The sequence below is a fragment of the Indicator indicator genome, chromosome 2 (assembly GCF_027791375.1).
Source record: "Indicator indicator isolate 239-I01 chromosome 2, UM_Iind_1.1, whole genome shotgun sequence".
Taxonomy (NCBI): Eukaryota; Metazoa; Chordata; class Aves; order Piciformes; family Indicatoridae; genus Indicator; species Indicator indicator.
The window spans coordinates 27,785,475-27,808,913 of NC_072011.1; positions in this window are offsets into that span (position 1 = coordinate 27,785,475).

Sequence of the window (23,439 nt, forward strand, 5' to 3'; positions counted from 1 at the left end):
GCATAAAAAGTACTGCATCCCTGCTCCTGCAGCTGGTCACTATGAAACAAAAAGCTCAAGTTACTTATCTCGGAGAATTTTGATCTTTTTCCCAGAAAGAAAATAATTTATTGTCTCACTGGTCCGAGCACTAAATCCAGATATCAAGGATCCAACCAGAGATTCCTATTAAAGGGTTAGTATCCATCATAACCGGCCGATGGGGTGTTTTGAAACTCTATTAATCACTGTGCTGGCAGCAAGTAAATTAGAAACTCTGTGTTCTGCTGCTGACTTCCCATTTCACTCAGCAAGTTAAATACAAAGCATGTGTTACTGGCATCAGCGATTTCAAAAGTGGGTGTTTCTCTGGGTGTAAATGGTACTTAATAATGTTCCACCTTTGACTGAAACTAGGGCACGCCCTGCCGTGACGTTCTCGTCATTTAATTACATTTGCTCAATCTGAACTCAGCGGTATCATGCAACTTGGTCTAGATTAACCCTTCATTTTATCTTGGCAGAAAAGCCACATGTCAGAACAGTGAAGCTTCCTGGCAGGGCACTGGAATGATATGGACTGGGTTGGCCATGCCACCTGTCTGCTGCCCTCTCAGCTGTGGCTCTCTGCTTTCCTGCTGATTAGAGTTATTGTGAAGAAAAGGGGGTCACTCACTTGCAGGAGCCCTGTGGTTCATGCAGACCTGAGAGGAGCAGTGCAACAAGGCCAACATGCTCTGATGTCAGTCGCTACAGTGACAGCATTTGAGTATCAGGTCTTGGGTTTATCCACAAAACAGAAAACAAAATGAGGTAAAAGCCTCTTGGCCAGCTCTAGCAGGTTACCTTACAGAGATAAGAGACCAGTCCGTACTCTAGGGCTACTCTGGCCAGAGTCTCTGTGCTCAAGCCCTCAGGAGCTGTCTATACAAATAAGTAAACTCCCCAGAGATATTTAATTTTTTTAATCTGAGGCCAAATGAGGTGTCACAGCTTGTTGCTTACATTGCTAATTTTTCTCAGTCCCCAGAACAAGGTGGATCATCCCCGTCTTATGCTCTCCCCAGCTGTTACCTGGTGGAGGACTGGTGGGCCAAAATCATGCTAGTCAGCATGCTCAAAGTGCAACAGTATGGACAGACAGAGTCAGTGATCATGCCCTGACCCTGCTTTTTTTCTCCTGGTGCAGTTGCATTCAATGTTACCACGTGTACTCACACAGTTGTGGTGATGCTTCCCCAGGAATAAGTGTTCAAGGGAGGTGGGGTCAGAGGCAGTGCCAGACTGATGCATGAGAATCTGTTATTCAGCTTCACATCATATTTCTTTTGTAATTGTACTAAAAACTTTTCAGACTGAAGGTATGGAGAGGTACAGACATGGTTTTTCACAGCTGCACCTCCAAATATTCAAGAGGCATCCTGGGCACACTGCTCTGAACTACATTCCCTAAGGAAAACTATTACTAATCTGTTTACTCCCACATATGCTGCTAACACTCCTTGAAGAAAGTTCTGTTCTTGCTCTCAAGGCTTTTTTTTTTTTTTCCCCATGCAGTTTGGGGTATCAGAGAGGAGATCCCTCTTGGATCAGTATTAACCACATAATCACCATAATAGTGCATTGTAATTATCTCTTGATCTTTAATCTTTGTATTTCAGATGAAGTTATCAATATTTCATTACACAGGTCTTAAAAATACCTTTTGGGGCAAGCCAGGATTTAAATTATATTGGTTTCCATGAGACATTTGCAAAGACATATAATTGCAGGGGAAATCAGCCCTATAGAGTGGTACAGGACCAGCCCTAAATAAACCAAGGCAGTCTGGTCTGTGCACAGCCTCATCTGCCCTGTACAGTCTGAGATGGTGTAACTGCATGCCCATGCAGGGGGTAGCCTGCATCTCTCAAAGTGCTGTTTCTCAAAGTAATGGCCAAACCCTGCTTCCCTCATTTTACTGCATGGCTGCCACTCCAGCATGCAATAAATATGCATGCGTGCAGAGAGAGGAGCATCAGGGAATGCAATGTCATGCAAGTGAGCTGCCAAGCCCACCACACCTCTGAGGCTTATTGGAGTGCATTGCCCAAGTATAAGACTGAAGGTGCCTTTCCTGCAGCATTAAGTCCTCTACATTTAATGGCAAACCATCCAGCAAACTGTCTTTTTTCTTGTTGCACGCTTGTTTGCAGCAATTTTCAAGATCTTGTGACAAAGGGCTGTCATTGCTGTCACTTTTGTTTCTCTTTTGATTTTCACCTCTCAGTCAAAAAAATGGTGTTGCTATACTCATTTCCACTTCCTGGGAAGGTACCATAACTTTGCCACAAATAAATGAACTTGGCATATACTGCATCAATACAGGAGGAGGGTGGGGCCTCAGAAAGCAGGTCTATATTAGGGTGGCTAGGCAAGATAGGTCTAATTTGTATCCTCTGGAGCAAGAAAGATCCTGTGTTGTGGTTTTTCATTTATTTATCCTACAAATTCATATGCATTATGAGAAAATAGAGTTTATATCAAATATTTGTTACCATTTTTAATATGAAAATACTAATGAGCCCACTTTGTCATCTGTAGCACACAGTGAGTGAAGAGAGTGAGCTTTCTCATTACACTGATCACTAGGGTGTAAAGGGCTCAAAAGAGATTACAGGGCTGCCTTGCCTTACTGGGCACAAGCAGAACCTTATTGGTGTGAGCTGCAGGAGCATTTGGACCTTAAATTAAATCAGGAATGTACTGCATCCATTTCACCAAAGGTCCAGCTGCAGCAGGTAGGCACTCAAACAAAGAAAATACTTTCATTATCATACGATGAAAGTAAAGCTCTGATACCTCTTCACCCCTAGCCATGGGCTGGCAATTGTGGCACTTGGAGAAAACTGATGCAAAGAAAATGAGAACTTGCAGTGACAGAAAAATTTTGCTCATATGGGTAAACATGTAATGTGATGATCACAGAGCAATGAAACAGAGCTAATGGCATGCAGAAATCATGGGAAAAGACACAGAATTCATGAATTATATGATTAGGTGGATAACATGCAAGAGAGACAAAACATTCATTTTCAAAACTGAAGATTTGTGATAAGAGATGTGCATAAGTAGGCAGCCTATTAGGAATGACATTCTACCTGACACAGTTTCAGGGACATCTCTGGGTATCTGCAGGTGGAATTTTCAACATGGATGGACATCCATTCCTACAACCCCAATGTGAATCAGAGCCCTCTCTGCACTCTTCTTTCTTCCTATCTCATCAATAATACAGAATTATTTTAATCTATCTGGGAAGCTCTCTGCTTTTAATCTCAAATAATCTACAGTAGTAAAGATAATCAATATTATTGTTGATTGTGAATAACTTTGAACTATACCAAATTACATTATCCTGTATGATAACCACTACCTACAGAAAGCTCAAGGCTTATTTCTAAATCTTCTCACCTCCAGTGTTTTTTTTTATCACCTTATTTCCAATATCCTAGCTAAAGCTAAGGTAAGAAAATATTCTTTATGTATTTATTCTAGTTTTGCTAAACTTCAGTTTACATAAAGCTTCTAAAGTCATCCTTAATGGAGTAAACAAGTTTCTTAACATGCTTAATATGTCCTGCATGTTTAATATACTGCAGCCTACAACAACATTTAAGATCAAAACAGTCAAAACCACCAGTAGGAGAGATGTCAGAGCTGGACTCCTGGCAGCATTTTAAGGACTTACTCAGAGGTACCGGCTGTGCTTTGTACTCTGATAAAGCAATTTCAAGTAGCCCTGCCCCACTGCCAGCTGCCTCTTAGACAACAGGAGGCTTTGCAGACTGCTGGCTGATTGCCTGGGGGACATTCCTGAAGGTGCCTTGCTTTGGTAGGCAGGTGCTTATGTCTAGGGTCCCTTGGGCTCCCAAGGGCCTGCTGCAATGCTCAGGCTAACATCTTTACCACTGTACTTGCAGTTTTGAGAATTGCTACCACATTCAGTGCTTTGCTCTTTCCAAACATAACTGTGAATGTGTGTTTTTCACACAAACACACTGTAATAATCAAGCCCAGGAAATGTAGCACAAAGTGTTTGTGCTGACATTTTGCTGTTTCAGCAATGCATGAAAATGGTATTTCATAGAATCACAGAATGGTAGGGGTTGTGAGGGACTGATGATTATAATCTAGTCCAATCCCCTTGCCAAAGCAGGATCACTTAGGGCAGGCCACAGAGGAACACATTCAGATGTGTTTTGAAAGTCTCTAGAGAAGGAGACACTCAACCTCTCTGGACAGTAAAGAAGTTTTTCCTGATGTTTCTTGATTTATGAAATTTGTCTTTGTAGTCTGAACCAAGATTATGCTGAGCAATATCTGGGGTCACTAGTCATGACAGTGATCCTCATTGCCTTCTCTTTCAATATGAACGTGCATATTGTAAGAGGCAAGGTACACTCTGCACAACCTGCTTTGTATTTAGTGTCTTTTCATATATTCCTACACTGCAGTGTCTGTGTTATCTGTGTTAGTTAGTAACACATGGCAATGATTGGATCTTCTGGCCTGAACTACTGACTCTGAGGGTCCATTGATCACACTACATCGTGATGCCTTTACGTTATAAGAGGCAGAGGCTTGAAGATATTGGCAGTGGGAGTGCATCTTATTGCTTAGTTTCATCTGAAACTGGTGTCAGAAGATTTATTTTGAAAGCGCATGCCTGATGTGGATTAAAATATTTAGGAGGACATATGTGTAGATTTAGGCTAAAGCCAACCTGGAAACCAGGTCTGGATCTAACTGGATCTAACTGGAACTTAGGTCCATCTCCACTTTAAGAGCTGAGAAGCCTGGAGCAAGAAGGCAGCAATCAGAAACTGTCTCACTGGTGTTTTTAGAGTACGTGTGAAATTTACTGAAATGTACTGAAAAAATAGTTGTCAGAGCCTTTTCAATAATTTTAGCAACAAATACCATCTCTTCTTATTTGTGGGCCTCCTAGGCAGACTTGCTACCTGTTTCCTTCAGTGTGAATAACTGGGCTCTGAGTTCAGTTCAACCACTTCACGCAGTTAGCACAAGCCTGTGTTTAGTGGACAAAGAGGTTCAGTCAGAGCAACTTGTACGGCTGCACCATAATTGCAAACATCTAAATCACTCACTCTGAGTTGCTCAAATCTTTGCATTCAAGTGCAAATTTGTATATACTGTTGTATATACATTCAGCTGCACATACTCATTTTTAGGGCTGCTCTCACAGTACTCACAGACAAAATGAACTCTGAGCCATGAAGTTGTTTTGGTGGAAACACAGATGAAATCATCTTTCACCTCTAGGTCACCAGTGCGATTCCATCAGAAAACAGCACTGCTGACTGAAAGTTTTCAGTTGGACACTGAGAGCTTAAGAAACCCCATGATCTCAGCACAGCTGTTAATAGAAAGCAAATATAGCACTAACTCATGTCACTTTTGGCAGCCACAGCAGAAAGGCCAAACTCCCAAATCAGCATGAGGGTTGCACGGTTCTTTTAGCCCAGAGGTGGCTCCACAGTGCACAGTGCATTGTCCTGGCAGGGTGGAGATTGGAAAAACTTGTGTGGCAACCTGTTGGACTATTGCTGTCTCTGGGTTATGAGGAGGTCACTTTTCATCTGATTCCACAGGCTTTCTATTTGTAGAAAAGGAAAAATATAGGAAAAAGTGATCAAAAGAGACACAGGTAATTTGTGTTGAATTGATTGCATGTATTGAACAAACCAAATTCTGAAATAAGGCTTTGAACCGCCTCATGCTGGATCTGAATCTTATTAATTTCATTCAATCTGTGTTCAAGAAGAAATTCATGATTACCTGACTGGGAAATGTGTTTCTGTGGGGAGCTAAGGTCTTGCAAAAGTCTCCAGAGTTTGGACCCTTGATAGTAAAGTGTGTCTTCACATCTCACTGATAAGGTGAATGCCTGAGGCATTCTCTCATTCATTCTGCTGATGTGCAATAAAATGCTCCTCTTTGGACTAATCCATACACATTCTTCCACTTGAAAATCAGGACAAAAAAAGTTAAATGGCCAATTCTTTGCTTACTGACATTGTGGAGAAGGAGAAGAGAGATTGATTACTTCTGCTGCTCAGAGAAGTGTAAAGATGTAAGGTTACCAACTCATAAAGATGATGCAGGCACAAGGAACATGAGTTTGCAGTTCTGGCCTCTCCAACAGTCTGCACAAGGTGTAGGTGCCAGCAGCTTTCTTCAGCGGGTTGAATGGAAAGGTGAAAGCAAATGTGACAACTTTGCCCTGCCAAGGGAGAGCAAGTAAGGGTTAGAGAGATGCATTATTCGAAAGGGAGTCTGTTTTCCTGTCACGTTCAGATCCGGGCACCTGATTATCTCCAAGTTGACAAAACAAAGGGCACTGGAATGAGGAATAAAGGAATCGGCAACAAAGCTGGGGAGAAGGACTGGAAGATCCAAATCTACAGTTAGAGAATAGGATGGGAATCAAGGTCTGTAAGAACTCAAACAAGAATTTTTTGAGTGCCAGAATGAGGAAGGACTGATCTTTTACAGATGTGCAGCTCAAGGCTGACGATACCCTTGGGTAGCTAACATGCAAGCCACTGAATATCTGTGTTTTCATAACATCTGAAAGAAATTTTCAGCACTTATAAGAGCCCTTTCTAAAGCATAGTCACTGAGAGCTAATAGAGAGTAAGCTCACACTGTAGCTTTGACTCGAGACTTGTGTCTTTTCCGCAGAAGTCTGTTTCCATTAAAACCAGTGAAAACTTAATATCTTAATGTTACTTGGGGTTGAAACTGGCCAATTAGTTCAAAGGTCTGTAGAGACACACATGCACATAAAACAATGCACAGACTAAAACTTATTTCTAAAGAAAATGAGATAAAAAAACCTTCAGGATGTGAAAATGAAAAACGTAAGTCATGAATCACCAAGGTCTTTGGTTTCCCTGTTGTAATGCATTGACCGTGCCCTGAGCCATACCAGCTTTTTGGTTTTTTCATTCCTTGACTCTGCAGCCTTCACTCAACCAGCAATTCCTATCATGTGGCTAATGATGTGCAGATGAGTTTAGGCTTTATACCTTAAAAGAAGGTCATTTACATCTTAAGAGAGGGAGAGACTTTTTCTATGTGTTAAGAGTGAAGAGGATGCTTAATGGCTAACCTGTTTGATCAATGTGAGTTGTACTATGAGCACATTGTTTGGTGGAAGGAATGCTGCAAACAACTCCTGATTGGGCTTTAATGTGGGTTAAGCCCTCTGTTAGAGGGAGGGTTTGGTATTCATGGCTCAGCCTGTAATGAATGTGCTTGTCTGATGATGTCCTTGTTGAAGACCAATTCAGAAGATGAATAACTTTTGTTAAAGGGAATGGCATTGTAATTGTTTCCTGAGGAAAAGTGTTTGTGTGGGTGGTGGAAAGGGTGGAGGTGATGATCTCAAATAGGGCAAGTAAATGGTAGCTCTGCTCTGTTGTCCAGTCCAACAGGCTTGCAATGACGTTAAGAAAATGATTGGGTTGGCTCCTGTTCTAAAGCTTCCCAACATTTAAAGACTATATATTAATGTAAGTAGGTATTCTTCAAATGTGGTGATTTGCCTCCAGTGCTCAGCCCCCCTGCAGCTGCAGAAAGGTTGAGAGATGGCACGATGAGGGGAAGTGCATGACATCTTAGGACAGCTGATTTAGTAGGGCTCATGCAGCTTTGGTTGTTCATCAACCCAACAGGTATTCAGTGCTCATTGACTCATCTGAGAGAAGAATTAGTAATATGTAGTAAGCAAAACACTAACTCTATGCTGCAGCTGGGTGGGTTTTTCTTTGTGTAGTGCTCTGCAAACACAGGCAACTGGCATGTGTCACTAGTATGCTTGCTTTGTCGGGTTTTGGTGTTGGCTCAGACAGAAGGAGGACTTCTGTCATAGTAGCGACTTCACACATGAATGTGCCTTCCTTTCTTATTAGTACAAGAACTATAGCATTGTTCTTACCTGCTTCTTTCAGCAGAGTCTTCCAACTCAATATTACTTCCTCTGACACCTCCTTCTTTGCATCTTTTTTCTCTCTACCCCACCTAGATAATTTTCAAGCCATATTCATGCCCTGCTAAGATGAAGAAAAGCTGTTCAAGTAGTCTCTATGGGAAGGGTACTGTACATCATGAAATAGTTACCTTATGCAATACTGGGTTTATGTGGTGGTGGTCGTGGTGTTTTAATTTTCCCATGGGTGACTATGAAGGGAAAATGGAAGATACTTTCCCTGCAATAAGATGTTCCCCTGCTCCCCCATCCTGAGTCGATTTTGTTCATCTTCTTTGTTGTCAGTTACTCTGGGATTGGGTGCTCCTGATAGGAAATCCTTCAAACACTAACACAGGCATTTCTGGTGCACAAACTGCCTCTTCAAAACCTGGAGAGGGAGAAACTCACACAGACAAATGAAATTAGGTGGTAACTAGGTCTTTACTGAGGTCTTTTCTCACGTACATTTAAGGAGTTGAATATGAACAAGTGATCTTTTCTAGCAATTCAAGGGAAACTGAAGGTGAATCCAAAGCCCCTTTGTGCTCTGCATGTGGTTCTCATACAAATCACAGGACCACCCGTTATGTTATGCCTTCCTCTGCCTTCTGTAGACATCATGCCTTGGGGCTGCACTGCTGGAAGAACATGCGCCTTCCTCATGCAGGCAGAGCTCTGTCCTTAACTCCTACAGACATGCGTGGATATATATTCTTCCTTCAGACAGGGAAACACATTCCTGGCCTCAGGCACCCAGAGGTACCAAATTGCTGACAGAGTGACTCGGCCCACGTGATATTCAACCAGAAAGCCCCGCTGAGCACAGCACATAGGAGAAAGTGTGCATGATTCCTGTCTATCTTGGCAGTATTTCTTTTGGATTGTTTTCTTCACTCTGACAGTTCAGGAAAAATGCTAGGTAAAGAGGCCTCAAGCAGAGTCCAGCTCATGCAAGGGGTGGTAGCTCTGATAACCATGCTTGCTCTTGCAACTCATACGAAGAAAGCCTGTCTCTACATGTCGTACAGTCATTTCCATTGCAGCCATGGGAGAATAAAACCTCTGTCACATTAGCCTGCTGGTGTTTTATAGGCATCTTACATCAAAGTATGTCAGACAGGTGAACACAAGAGCAATGCTGTGTGGTAGGACTAAGAAAGTTTGAAGATATTTTGAGGAAATTCTGCAGGAAATAGAAGGTGGAGGTGTTGTGACAGCTCCCGTGAATGCAGTGGAATGGAAAACATTATGCTGCAGGGAGGAGTACACAGCAGTCTGGGCAGGGCAGAGAAGGTATGTCCATACTATGCACTGCTGCTCCAGAGATGCAAGCAGCAGAGCCATCCATGGTGACACTTCAACCATGCTGCTGAGGTCTGTGGAGCAATATATCCTTATGTGGCTGCATTGTTCCAAGCACCCAGGCTGCTGTCTGCATCCAGCATTTCCAGCACTTTGCACTTACACTACAGGCATGCTCTGGAAAAGATAATATCAAGAAGAGTCAGGTGGCTCTGGTGTCCTCAGAAACCTCAACACATCACAATAAAAATAAAAGATGATGGAGTGTTCACCTGTTCATCCTCTTATCTCAAGTGATAACAGCATTTTCATAATATGCTTGTAGCTCCAGGCTGCTGTCTAAATCCATCCTTCCTCTCCTTCACTCCTCTCTAACTTTTAAGTATGCCCATGTCTGAGATTACTTTAGGTGAATGTGACAATGACTCTCTGGCACCTTGTTAACCAATGAAAGCCTACAGTAGCACCCAGTATAGGTTTGGAAAGGAGTGGAAGCATATCTGGAAAAAAATTCCCTAGGCAGTCTCCATCCAGATGAAGGCTCAGAAGAAGCAAGAGGAAGGTCTGCTTCATACAGTGCTTTGGTAAATTGCATGACACTGCCACGCATTTTTTGGACTCATGTCGTACACAAGTCCAAAAAAACAGGTGGAGAAAGATAAGAGGAAAGGATGATGAGGGAAACCCAAATACAAAGAAATTTCTTCGGGTTCTGGAAATTCCAGAGCCCCAAGCTGAGTTTGAGAGAATATACACAAGAAAGAATCTCTGCTTCTCTTGCTCTTACCTAGGTATCTGCAACTGCAGTGTAAGATGTTGGCTGAATGAACATTTGGCTATTCTTCTATTACATTTTTATGTAAATACAGATGCCTTTGAATGGTAAAATCATCAAAAAGAAGGTGACAGCCTAAATATAGTGGGTTGTTTCTAGTTTCCTAAGGTGTTGAGAATTTCAGCCAGAGGAGGGAGAGAAGCTGAGCTTTACTTTGCCTGCATATGTAATTGCTGGGTGTAGTAACCTAGTGTAAAGAACCAGTGCAGGAGTTTAAAAGGATTAGCAACCCTAAATGGAACTTACAGTGAATCATAAAATGTTGAAAACTTTGTACAGTCTTAACAGAACAGCACATCTCAGGCTCTCCTGAAGAAAACCTCCTGGCTTGCCTGAGAACAGAACTTGAAAGTTCCTCTATGCTTAACAAACAGGTCTACTCATAATGTGCCATCTTGCTTGTTCAGAGAGCATTGGAAACAGGGAGTGGTAGACACTGAAGTCATTGGGGTGAAATAGTTTACCTGGTATTCATGTGGGGCTGATTCTGAAGTCACTCCTCTTTCCACAAGTATCCAGGCAAGGGGTGAGCCGTGGTCCAACTTCAAGTGGTCTGGCAGCTTGCATCAGTGGACTTTTGTGACCCTGATAAATGTGGCAGGGCTGTCAGGCTTGCATCCAGGGCCCTGGGAAAGCCACCATCACATGACTGAAGCACTCTCAGACCCTCCTCTCAGAAATACCGAAGCAACATATGTAGAGGGATTGGGACATTCATGATCTATACTACATACTAATCTTGAAATTGGCCTTGGTTTAACAGAGGTTTGACACGACAAGAAGGACTAAATCCAGAAAAGCATGTTTAGAAATGTAACTGCACCATCTTGTTCAAAGTGGTAATCTGTTAATTTCAGAGGGGAGCCATGCCTCAAGATATTCAGCTTTCTGAACTGAGGACTGATGTTAGACTGGGTATGTAGTGTTAGGCTCCCCATCTGCTGTGCTCTCTGCTGCCTCTGAAGAGTAGATAGGGAAATCATCAATTGAAAGGAAGAAAGAAAGAAAGAAGAGTTTAAAATGAAGGCACAGAGCAAGAAGCTGCCTTATTGCTGCTATGCTGTTTGTAATATCTAAGTAATACCATCACTACTTGCAGAAAAGCAATAGGCCAGTGCACTGTATTATCACCCCATAGATGTGGGAGCTGCATCATCAGCTGTCAGAGCAGAATCCTTTTATGGTGTCTCTGAGATCACAGGCTCTTCAATGCTCCCTCTGGTTGTTTCCAGGGTCTGAATAAGTAGCCCTAATACATCCTTAGGTGAAGTGCAGAGATGGAGGAAAGGGGGTGATACGGTGAGAAGAAAAAAAAATCATAACCAGCTCTGAAGCCTGCCTCTTGCCTCAAAGAGAAGACCAGTTATCCAAGATAAGTGGGAGAACATCCTCAGGAGCCTGGAGAAGAGGTCACAGCAGCTTACAGCTGGAGCCTGAGTCATCTCAGAAGAAATTCCTTCATCTGTTAGTTGTATTATCTGTAAATGAGGTAGCTCGTGCAAGGCTTGTACTACATGCCAGGGGTTGTGGTAATCAGCTGTGGGGCACATCTCATACTGCATTTAAAGACTCATTTTAACAATAATGTGTCTCATTACAATAGTTGGCATAATCTGTGTTTTGTAAGACATTTTCTGTGATATAGTCATAATATATTTACCAGAAGGGAGAACATACTTTGTGTAGCTTTTCTTTTGCACTATGGTAGTGGTTCTGACACTTAGTATTTAAATCCATTTTGTAAGCATCAACATTCTCAGTGACTAATTTCTTTGCAGCCCATAGAAGAGACAGGCTATAAAGCACCAGGCTGTGGAGGCTGCTAAAATGGAGCTGTGAGAGGAGAGCTCCTTCAGTGAGATTCCTTCAGGGCTTGTACTTGGACATCACAACTGAAGGAAGAGTGGAATGCTTAATTTGTGCTCTCCAGACTAGGTATTCTGAAGTCTAACCCCATTTCGTGGAACTTCTCAGAGACCAGCTTCTTAATCTTTAGAAGAAACTTTATAAAAATGTTAAGGTCTTTTGACTAAAGGCCCTGGAGGTACAAGGTGCTATTATGCTTCCATGTAGTTATAGAGTTTTAATTGAAGATATTTAACTGCAAAGGCTGTAAAACAATTGAAATTATATTTGACCTCCTCTTTGGATAAATGCTTTTAGACAGATTAATAAGGTAGATAATGCCTAAATACTCTGTGCTTTTCCTGAGGTTTTCTCCAATAAACTTAATGGGGTTTTCACAATGTAGCCAGATTGGCAGCTATAAGAAATTCTAGTAATTACACCCTGCAAATACCTTGTACTTCTTTCCAACTGGGTATCTCTAGGATCAAAGTAAACATGATAAAAACTCTCTGTAAATTACATTCTCTGGAATTACGTACACAGAATAAGGCCTGGAAGAAAAAAAAAAAACACCAACCACAAACAAAAACCCCCAACAACAATCAAAGAATAAGTGGTTTCCCCAGTAAATCAAAGCCAAGACAGAGTGTTACTGACAAACCCCTGCATGTTCATGTTTATGGATTATTTACTCAGTCACAGGTGCAGAAATTCATGTGGTCTCCCAACTTAAGAATTAATAATAGGCCAATGAAAGAGGCTGGTTAATTTACTATAGATACTAATCTGAACTTTACTTGAACCTACTTGTTCAAGTAATCTATCCAACAATCTCCAGGAGAAAAAACTTTTTTTCATGTAGAGCCAGCTAACAAAAATGTAAGCTAACCTCTTACAAAGATGGGTATGGAGAATAAGTTTTCCCTGTGGGCAATTTTGTGTGGGCATGTGTGAAGGAGCAAGCAGGCACCAAAACTGTGTTTCTTTATTCGGGAAGTTCCTTGTTCAGTCTCCCCATGTGATGAGAAAGGCAGCTGGAAATGCCTAGTCACAAGCATCTCCCAGAGCAAAAGGGGATGCTGAAGTGCCTCTTTGCTCCTGGTCAATGTTCTCCTGCTTGTGCACTTCAGCTTATCTTGAGTTAGACAGTAATTGAGTAGGAATTTATGCTTAGACCATCTGTGCCTTGCTCAGTCTCACCGAGCTACCTTTCAGTGGATCTGACAGTTCCCCAGTGATTTAGAGACACCTCCCTGTTAAGAGGACAAACCACACTAGAAGTGCTGGGAGTGGCCAAGGTCAGGAGATGGTCCTTGTGCCCCAAACTTTCCTTCATTACTGGTTGCAGTGCTCCTCGTGGAGCAGCAGGTAAAGCAAGGAGGTATTTCTGGGACTTGCCCAATTTTATGCAGGAGATGTGGCCAAGCCTGTGTCAGACCAGACTTCCAGTCCTGACTGTCTACCATGGAAACATTATTCCTTTGCTATACAAATAATAAACTGAGCTCTTGCAGTGTAGTCCTGTAGGTTATAGGTGAAACTCCCTTTGATGGCAATGAGACTCACAAGGCAGGGTTAGAACCACCTACTTTGAGAACAGTTTGTAAATGATGTGACAGATGTCAACCCCTCCCCAGTGTTAAGGGTGGTGGAGTAATTTGCATTCTTAGAATAATTTTGATTAATTTTGCAAAGATCTGTTTAAATAAAATATCAGATATTGTTTTCCTTAAGGTTTGCAGAGGGGTCATGATTATTTTTACTCTTAACTATAAGTCTAAGAATAATCTCTTACTCCATCATCCTTGGCAGGAAGGCAAGCAATATACTGGCTTCACAGGCTAGAGAGTTACCTGTTTATTTTGAAATAAATGTTTATCTGTGCTATTCCTGACAGAGCATCAGCTTTCCTGTTCCACCCTTACCATTTAATGTAGAAGGGTCATGCACTTTTGTCCTAGTTAACTGAAGTCCTGCAGCCATATAAGTTTGTGACATTTTATTTATTTTTTTAGGTCAGATCAGCCTCATGTGACTGTTTCAGTAAATATGCAGCTGACTGAAAGCCACTCATCTTCATGTACAGCAAGCATGTGAGGCAATGGGAGTTGTTCAGTTGTTTGTCCAGTATTTCTTGTGAAGTCATTATTGCTTTTCTGCTACTGTCCACGCTCATAGCCAAACAGTGCCTTGTTCCTGACTTGCAAAATGAAAGGAAACAAAGGACAGCATGGGCAAGAGCATGAGTCTTTCCTCATTCCTCTGGCATGGAGCCACAGCACAGGCTTTCTGCTGTTTCATGGTTATGTGCAAAGAAGGCAGGAGTCAGCTGGCCCTGTCACAGGATCTAGGGATCTATTTCCAAGGTGCCTCCCCAAACTCACAGGTTCACCGTCACCTTTTTCTGGTGGATGTAGCAATAGTAACATCCCAAGGTGCCACATCACTCCACATTCTATGTGAGGGATGTTCCCATGAAACAAAGGAATAGATCTCCCCTTTCTGGCACCATGCACTCTCACAATGCTCACAGCTTGCAGGCTGTATAACTGCATTTAACTGTGTTTATGCCTCTTGCATCATGCAGCTTCCAAGCCTCTGCTAGCCTCTGCTAGCCTCTGCTGCAAGAACTTCAATTATTTGATAAAATCATGGAAGAGCTTGTACAAAAAGGTACATTCTTGAGCATATGACAAATGGTCCAGGAAGGAGAAATTTGGTTAGATTATTTTGATTATTTGTAAATTATGCTGCCCTTACATTGGTTAACAGGAATTATCTAAACATTTCTTCTTTTGCCTTTTCCTGCTGAGGATTTTCTCCCTCTGCTCTAGTAAGTCACTGCTGAACTCAGTGCCACTTGTCAAGCACATCATTGTTTATGAGCATTGCTCCAGCACAATAGTTTTCTGCCTTTCTCTTACCTTGCTTCTGTGTCTTCTTGCTGGCACATCAGTATGTGAGTGACAGTTTTGCTCTCCTGTCTGTTGAGAGTGGTGATAAGCTGCTCTGTGGAACTCTATACAAGCAAGGGGCTGGGCCCTAGGTCATTTCACTCCACAGGAGAGCCAGACAAGGAATGTTCTACTGGCAAAGGAGCAAGAGTGCGGAATTTTTCCCTCTTTCTGCTTGGGATGGCATTAGAAGCTCCCCAGGGATCTTCCCTTCCTGGAACAAGGCAGAAGCCTGTTGGCTGGGGCGTTAGATGGGGATGCAGGGGACACATGCACAAATCATATGGATAGGTGATTCAGTCATGGGCAGGAGTTTGGATTTCCCACATCTAAGGCAAGTGTCCTAGACACTGAATCTCTTCTGCAGTGGACAAATTTTGTTTAGATGTATCCTTGTTGAGTATGACCCTATTGGAGATATCCCACTTTGGTGACTCCTTAAACAAACCTTAGTGATGTCCTTGATTGGTACTTTATGCTCTCTCTCAGCTTTTCACCAAATACCTTTGCCCATCTAAGCAGTTTCATCCTATTACCAGCATGTAGGTGGTTACCTAAGGCATCACAACTAGGTTCTTCACAGCACTTCGCTCTTGACCAGAGTGCCACACTGAGCGCCACTGATCCTCCTCTCTGCTGGTAATGGCCAGGCAGTGTGCCCTGTGCAGCTCTCTTTGCTTTCAACAAATATTGCATGACTCAGAGCATAAGACATTATGGTAAATTTGGGGCATTTGAGGTTTGCACCACTAACCTTTGCAGTAGGTTTTTGTGCTAGCCCCTGAACATCATTCAGTTCCTGACTGCAGCTTAGCACACAAGAGTCGGATCTCATATGGCCCATGAGCAACGGGAGTTAGTGGCTCTGTGGTCCCATGGTCTGTCATCTTATCACATCTTTTGTTGTCTTTCCTATTCAGCTCTCTTGAGTAAAAGGCAGCAAAAAGTTACTTCCTTCTCAAAAGTAATATACAAAGCAAAAAGAAATGTTTAACTAGTTAAAGTGCAGAGTTTTCTTGGTTTTCTTTTCCTTTTGTAATATATAGAACTTTAACAAATCCCTGCTCTAACTGTGACTGAATTTCAGCTGTATGCAGTAGGTCAATTGCTTCTTTGCCTGGACCCAAATATTGGTGGTGAATAGAGTGAAATCCAGTCAGCAGCTGGTCACAAATGGTGTTCCCCAGGGCTCAGTACTATTGCCAGTTCTCTTTAATATATTTATCAATGATCCTCAATGAGTTTGCAGATGACACTAAATTGGGTGGGAGTTGATCTGCTTGAGAGTAGAAAGGCTCTTCAAAGGGATCCGGACAGGATGGATTGATGGGCTGAGGTCAGTTTTATGAGGTTTAACAAGGCCAAAAGCCAGGTCCTGCACTTCAGTTACAACAACCCCTTGCAACACTACAGGCTTGAGGAAGAGTGGCTGGAAAGTGGCCTGGCAGAAAAGGACCTGAGAGTACTGGTTGACAGATGGCTGAACATGAGCCAGCAGTGTGCCCAGGTGGCCAAGAAGGCCAACAGCATCCTGGCCTGTATCAGCAATAATGTGGCAAACAAGACAATGGAAGTGATTTTGCCCTGTGCCCTGTTATTTGGCACTGGTGAGGCTGCACCTCAAATACTGTGTTCAGTTTTGGGCCCCTCAAGACAAGAAGGACATTGAGTTGCTGAAGCATGGCTACAGTCAGCATGGCTTCACCAAGGGCAAATCCTGCCTGACAAACCTGGTGGCCTTCTATGAACAAGTGACAACATTAATAGATGAGGGGAGAGCAACTGATGTCATTTACCTTGACCTGAGCAAAGCCTTCAACACTGTCCCACACCACATCCTGGTCTCCAAACTGCTGACACATGGGTTTGATGGGTGGACCACTGGATGGATAAAGAACTGGCTTGATGGCCACACCCAAAGAGTGGCTGTCAATGGCTCCATGTCCCAGTGGAGGCCAGTGATAAGTGGAGTCCCTCAGGGATCAGTCCTGGGACCAGTCTTGTTCAACATCTTTGTTGGTGACATGGACAGAGGCATTGAGTGCACCCTCAGCAAGTCTGCTGATGACACCAAGCTGTGTGGTGCAGCAGACAGGCTGGAGGGAAGGGATGGCATCCAGAGGGACCTTGACAGGCTGGAGAGGTGGGCACAAGCCAACCTCATGAGGTTCAACAAGACCAAGGGCAGGGTCCTGGATCTGGGTCGAGGCAATCCCAAGCACAAATACAGGCTGGGCAGTGGCTGGAAATCAGCCCTGAGGAGAGGAACTTGGGGGTGCTGGTGGACAAGAAGCTCAACATGAGCTGTCAGTGTGCACTTGCAGCCCAGAAAGCCAACCAGATCCTGGGCTGCATCAAGAGAAGTGTGGCCAGCAGGTCAAGGGAGATGATTCTCCCCCTCTGCTCAGCTCTGGTGAGACCCCACCTGGAGTACTGCGTCCAGTTCTGGAGCCCCTATTACAAGAGGGATATGGAGGTGCTGGAATGTGTCCAGAGAAGAACCACCAGGATGATCAGAGGGCTGGAGCACCTCTCCTATGAGGACAGACTGAAAGAGTTGGGGCTGTTCAGTCTGGAGAAGAGAAGGCTCTGAGGTGACCTTATTGTGTCCTTCCAGTATCTGAAGGGGGCCTACAAGAAAGCTGGGGAGGGACTTTTTAGGATCTCAGGTAGTGATAGGACTAGGGGGAATGGAATAAAGCTGGAAGTGGGGAGATTCAGGCTGGACATGAGGAAGAAGTTCTTCCCCATGAGAGTGGTGAGAGCCTGGAATGGGTTGTGCAGGGAGGTGGTTGAGGCCCCATCCCTGGAGGTGTTTAAGGCCAGGCTGGATGAGGCTCTGTCCAGCCTGATCTAGTGTGAGGTGTCCCTGCCCATGGCAGGGGGGTTGGAAGTAGATGATCCTTGTGGTCCCTTCCAACCCTGACTGATTCTACGATTGTATGTCCAGAGAAGGGCAACAAAGCTGGTGAGGTGTCTGGAGAACAAGTCTTATGAGGGGCATCTGAGGGAACCGGGGTTGTTTAGTCTTGAGAAAAGAAGGGGAGACCTTGTTGCTCTCTGCAAGTACCTGAAAGGAGGCTGTATTGAGATGAGTGTCTGTCTCTTCTCCCCTCAAGAATGAGAGGAAATGGCCTCAAATTGTGCCAGGGGAGGTTTAGATTGCATATTAGGAAAAATTTCTTTACTGAAATGAATGTCACATGTTGGAACATGTTGGCCAGGGATATGGTGGTGTCACCATCCATGGAGATGTTAAAAAATGTGTAGATGTGGCACTTCAGGACATGATTTAATGGCCATGGAGTTAGGTTGATGGTTGAATTCAGTGATCTCAGAGGTCTGTTCCAACTGAAAAAATTCTACAAGTCTATTCTAGAAACAATTGCCTATATCATATATATTGTCTGTACTAGCTTTAACTGCTGTCATCATCTAAAATTATACTTTAAAGTACAGCTAAAAAGTGCTTGATAGCCTAGATCCTGCCTCTGAAAAGTAAATTGCATATGAGCACTCATACTATGTCTCAAAAACTCATTCAACTGCAATCTTAGTCAGCTTTAATCCGGCTTGAATTGGCTTTGGCTATTTTGTTTCCCTGTTCTATTTGTCTCTGAGGTCTTTTTTATGCTGTAAAATGTAATGACATATTTTGTTATGATTATTAGTTTTGGCTTAAGTACTGACAGCTATACAACCTGAGAAGGTTATAAATTATTGGACAAAGGAAAAAAAACATTTAACCATCCTTCTAATGAATGTCCTCCATATAAATTCCTTTTGAGCAATAAAGAGCCAGCTACAGTAAAAAGAGGCATAGGTTAATATATGCAGTAAGATGATGTGGGGACACACTTCAGCACAGAGTAGAAATGAGGTGTATATTGGAAGCAACAGGACATGTTTTAGGGACATAGTTTAGGGGAAGTGGCTTAGCAGTGATGGTGGGATTGTGAGCTACAGGCAAACAGTTGGACTCGATGACCCTAAAGGTCTCAACCAATCTCAACAGTTCTATGATTCTATGATACTTACCTCTACAGATATTTAACAGATAAAATTATAATGAAAGGCAATAGACATACCAGATGCTTAAAACCAGTAATTTCATTCCTGATGCGCTCCTCAGTAAGTTTCCAAAGAATTGTGGCTTGTATTTCTGTGAAATTCAGCTTGCTAATGTCATGCAGGAAGTTGGAAAAGAAGGAAAGATTAAAATCAGAGTTCATCCAAAAATGATTCTCCTTCCCACCCCCCACACCACACAGCAACATGAGATATCAGTGGCAGAAGGTCATGCAGATAATTGCAATAATACTGTCTGTTGTGTTTTGTGAACTTGGTTCCTCTCAGAGGGAGGGTGATAAAGAAGATCTTGTCAAAATTCCATTCATGGAAAACTTTGATATTGCTAAATTTGGAATCAAGGTAGTAAACTCTAGAATTTTGCAGAGAAAATATGTTCTGAAACATAAATTTGTCCAAAGTGAACTGTTACTCCCTGGCTGAATTCTGCATGTTGTTTGGGGTTTTCTCCCATTAAAAAAATCAGCTGGGAACCTCTAACTGAACTCCCTGGCCTGAGCAAGTTTCTGGGCTCCCTAAAATGCAGCTGTGTGTCTGAAAGTCCTGAATGAGACATTTCTGTGGTGAGGTCACCTTGAAACCAGGTACTCTGGAAGCACAGTTTCTCCACCAGGATGCCCTGTGGACAAGCAGCAGACCTATCTAAGCAGAATTTTGCCAACAGAAGTTCCTCCAACCTGAGCAACTACTACAAAATCTGTTTAGTTTTCATTAGTCAGATTGGAAAATTCCTTCTCAGATATATTTTGGATCTTTCTGTAACTTCTGCTCAGTCCATGGAGTTCAATTCACATGGCCAGGGTTTAGCTGTCCTTTGGCTTCTTGATGTCCTTTTTCAGTGGGTCATGCCTCTCTCATGCATTATGCCCTACACATTCCACCTCCATGCTGGAAATAGGGATTCACAACACGGGCCACTTCTTTTTGGCAGGTTTGGCTGCCAATGTCTGGATAATAACAGTAGAGCTCACAGCAAAAGTGTTTGGTACCTACATTCACATCCCACTAGCAAAATGGTCTTCTATATTTCTCTCTCAATATTTGCAGTCCACTGTATGTAGTGTTAATGGTTCACATGGGAAAGATTAGTCTGCAATCTGTGGCACAGCTACTAAGGACATCATGGATCCAGTTATAAATATTTACATGCTGGTCAATAATATTTCTGAAGACCACTCCCAGTTAACAATAGCTAGTGAATTTGAGGCAGACAGACATGGTGTCAGCAGCCTCAATCCTCTAGAGAAACTTGTGTGCTTTAGCAGCTATGGCGTAGCTTACAACACAGTATGTTTGCTTTCAGTTAAAGATCTCTCATTAAACATGGGCACCTCTTAGTCTAGGCATATCCTGTGGAAATAGAGATTTGAAGGTTTGCTTATTAGAGGAGGACAAACTCTATACATATTCCCCAGCCAAATGAATGCTGGCTTTCAGTGGTAAAAATATAGATAAACACATTTACCATCAAAATGTGAGGCTCAAAATGCAGAGATGTTCCTTGTTGATATATAGAACCTCCTATTTGGCATTATCTGAGAAATTGAGGCTCAGGATGTGTATGTTATTGTGGTTACTTCAGTGAATGTTTGAGAGGGCTTAAAACCCGTTAGTTCCTTTGAACAGATGAAATTCAGTGTTAGTAGAACTGGTAATTCCTGCTTCTACCAAGAAGTCAACGGTTCCTTATCCATTCATTCTCAAGATCTATACCAAGCACTTTCACTCTCAAGATCTACACCAACCACCCCCTAATATTTTTGTGCTTCAGAACACTGTGCCTTAACGTGTCTTTCTTGAAATGCCAATAAACCAAAGAATATTTGTACTAATTACCTTTTTTTTTTCCCCTCAATCAACTAGCAAGGTATCACCGTAATTGAAAAATGATACAGTGCTTCTTGGATTAGGGCCCAGATGTTTTCTGTGATGGTAAATCAATTGAAATGCATCAATGCTAAAATTGCAGTGGGAAACATCCCTAAATTATTTGTGTGATGCTGAAGCATATTCTCATAAATTGACCCAATTGGCTGTGATTTTGACAACTCTGTTTTAAAGGCCAGAATCAAAAAGTTGCACTAGATGGAAGGCAGGAACCCCAAAGTCAGTTTTTTTGTACATATTCGACAAACAGGTAGGCAAAGATTTCTAGATGTGTATTAAAACAGAGGAGTGTTGTTTTCTTTTAAAAAGCATTCCTGTTCAAACAGTGACATGAAATGCAGCGAGTTACACTAGTTGTCCCAGCCAGCTTTTATTAATGATCTACATTTAACTTCTGTCCATATATGTTCATATTTGTTGGACCACCATAAGCCACTTAAAAATTTGTTTAAAGTCCCATGACATTCAGAAAGACCTAGGCCAGGTCCTGAAATTGCAGAAGAGAATAAAAAACGGTGTTTCATCTCTGCCAGCCAAGAGGCAATGGCTTGACCCCAACATATGATGTCCAGACTCTCAGAGTCTGTATGGGTAAGCCCCAGGAGTAATGATAAAAGGAGAGGGGTGGTGCTAGGCCATGAGGCACCATCTTGGAGAGCAGAATATGGGCATCTAGGAACAGAGTGCTGCCCCCCCACCCCTTGTCAGATGATGGGGTGCTCACATGCTGCCTTTCTGCAGAAGGTGTGAGTGGTGCAGCTCAAAGCAGGTCTCCCTGGGGCTGTTCTGCCTGCATCTGTCTTGCAAAGGCAAAATCCCCACGAGCATTTACACTCTCCTCCTGGTCCCTGCAGCTCTGTACAATTAGCCCTCACCCTCCTCCTTCAACAAAGGCTGTATTTACCCCTACTGCTCCCATCTGGCCTTCAGCAATTAATCTCTGTGCTTCTAACTGTAGCACACTGTGTGATAATTCGATATGTTAATCCCATGTGTCAGCGAGCCACTTCAAGGCTTCAAGGTTCCCTGTTTCTGCCACTTCAAGGCTTCAAGGTTCCCTGTTTCTGCTTTGGAATAACCCCTGAGTTTTTCACTAATACATATAAAGAAACAATTACATTCTCTGGCTCTCAGACAGGAAAGGCTTAAGTTTGCTTGCTTCTGCGTCTATAGCACTGTGTTCTTAACTAGTTTCAAATTTTTGGAAAAATGGAATTAAGAGGATATAACTACACATTTGAATCCACAAGCAACCCTTCTTCTTTTAAATGCAAATCTCTAGGGCAAAGGCAGCAAAGAATGAAATATATTTACACTATTACAACCTACTTTAGGAGCAGCAGAGCTAATGAAGCCTAGTTTTATCCTATCTGCACCCAGCTGATGATTCTGATGAATCTTTCCAGAACATGTGTGAGACCATTACAGCCTTTGGTGATGTTTAAGCTTATCCAGCAAAACTAAATGTTGCTGGAGGGCAGGATGGATGACAGACAGAAGGAGACGCAGCAAAATTAATGACATCCTTTTCTCATGAAAGCGAGCTGGCACCCTTCTGACTAGACTCAGCAAATTCAGTCACCTTGCATTATCAAACCTGGGTTCTGCTCCTTTTCCCCCTTTTTTTTTCCACTTAATGGGGTTGCAGTGAGGATGAGGGGAGGTTGGAACATGGTCTGTTCTGGTTGTGGGGGCTGGAGAGATCTCAGATGGATAAACCAGTATGATCTGAAATAGCACTGTGTTTTCCTGGCACTGATGGGAAGAGCTTGTTGCTGCTCTTGGCACAAGTCCCACACAGGCAACGCCTCAGTCTCCTGCTGACTCACAGAAGATGAAAAGAGCATGGTGGTGCTGACCCACCCCATGAGCACAAGCTTCAAACAAGGAGGGGAGGAAGAGGATCCTGAATGCATACAGAGACCAGTTTGTACTCGGTCCTTGCAATCACTGCCTCCAGATATACAGCCTGACGGGGATGTAGCTTGAGCTGCCGCTGGTCCTGGTGTCCTACAACCATGGAGGACCACTGCAGACCCTGGGCACTTTTTCAGCCCCTCAGAAGCTCTTAAATTAGACTTTAACAGCTTTCAGTTTCCTGAGTATCACTGTGGATCTGGAGGGAAATGCACACAAGTGCCTCTCCCAGAACTAAAGCACGATCTCCCAAAACCGACAGCAAGTTGTGGATGTCCTTTGGCTGATTCATGGAGGCTTTAATTCACAACTAATACCCTTCAGGTAGCTGAACCCCAGTGCCCTCAGATTTATGAATGAATGAAAAAATTAGAGGGAAAGGATGAAGCTCAACCAGGCTGCGTTTTTTCTTTTACTTTTACTTTTTTTTTTCCCTTAACATTTTCCTTTCCCTACTTTCAAAATTTTGGCTTAGCTACAATTAATTTTAAAACAAGTTGGAAACATATAAATGCTGAAATGATATTCAATTTCCCTCCTTTTGTTTCCAACTAGATTAGTTAGGTCATGTTCTGCCTGTACTGACAAAT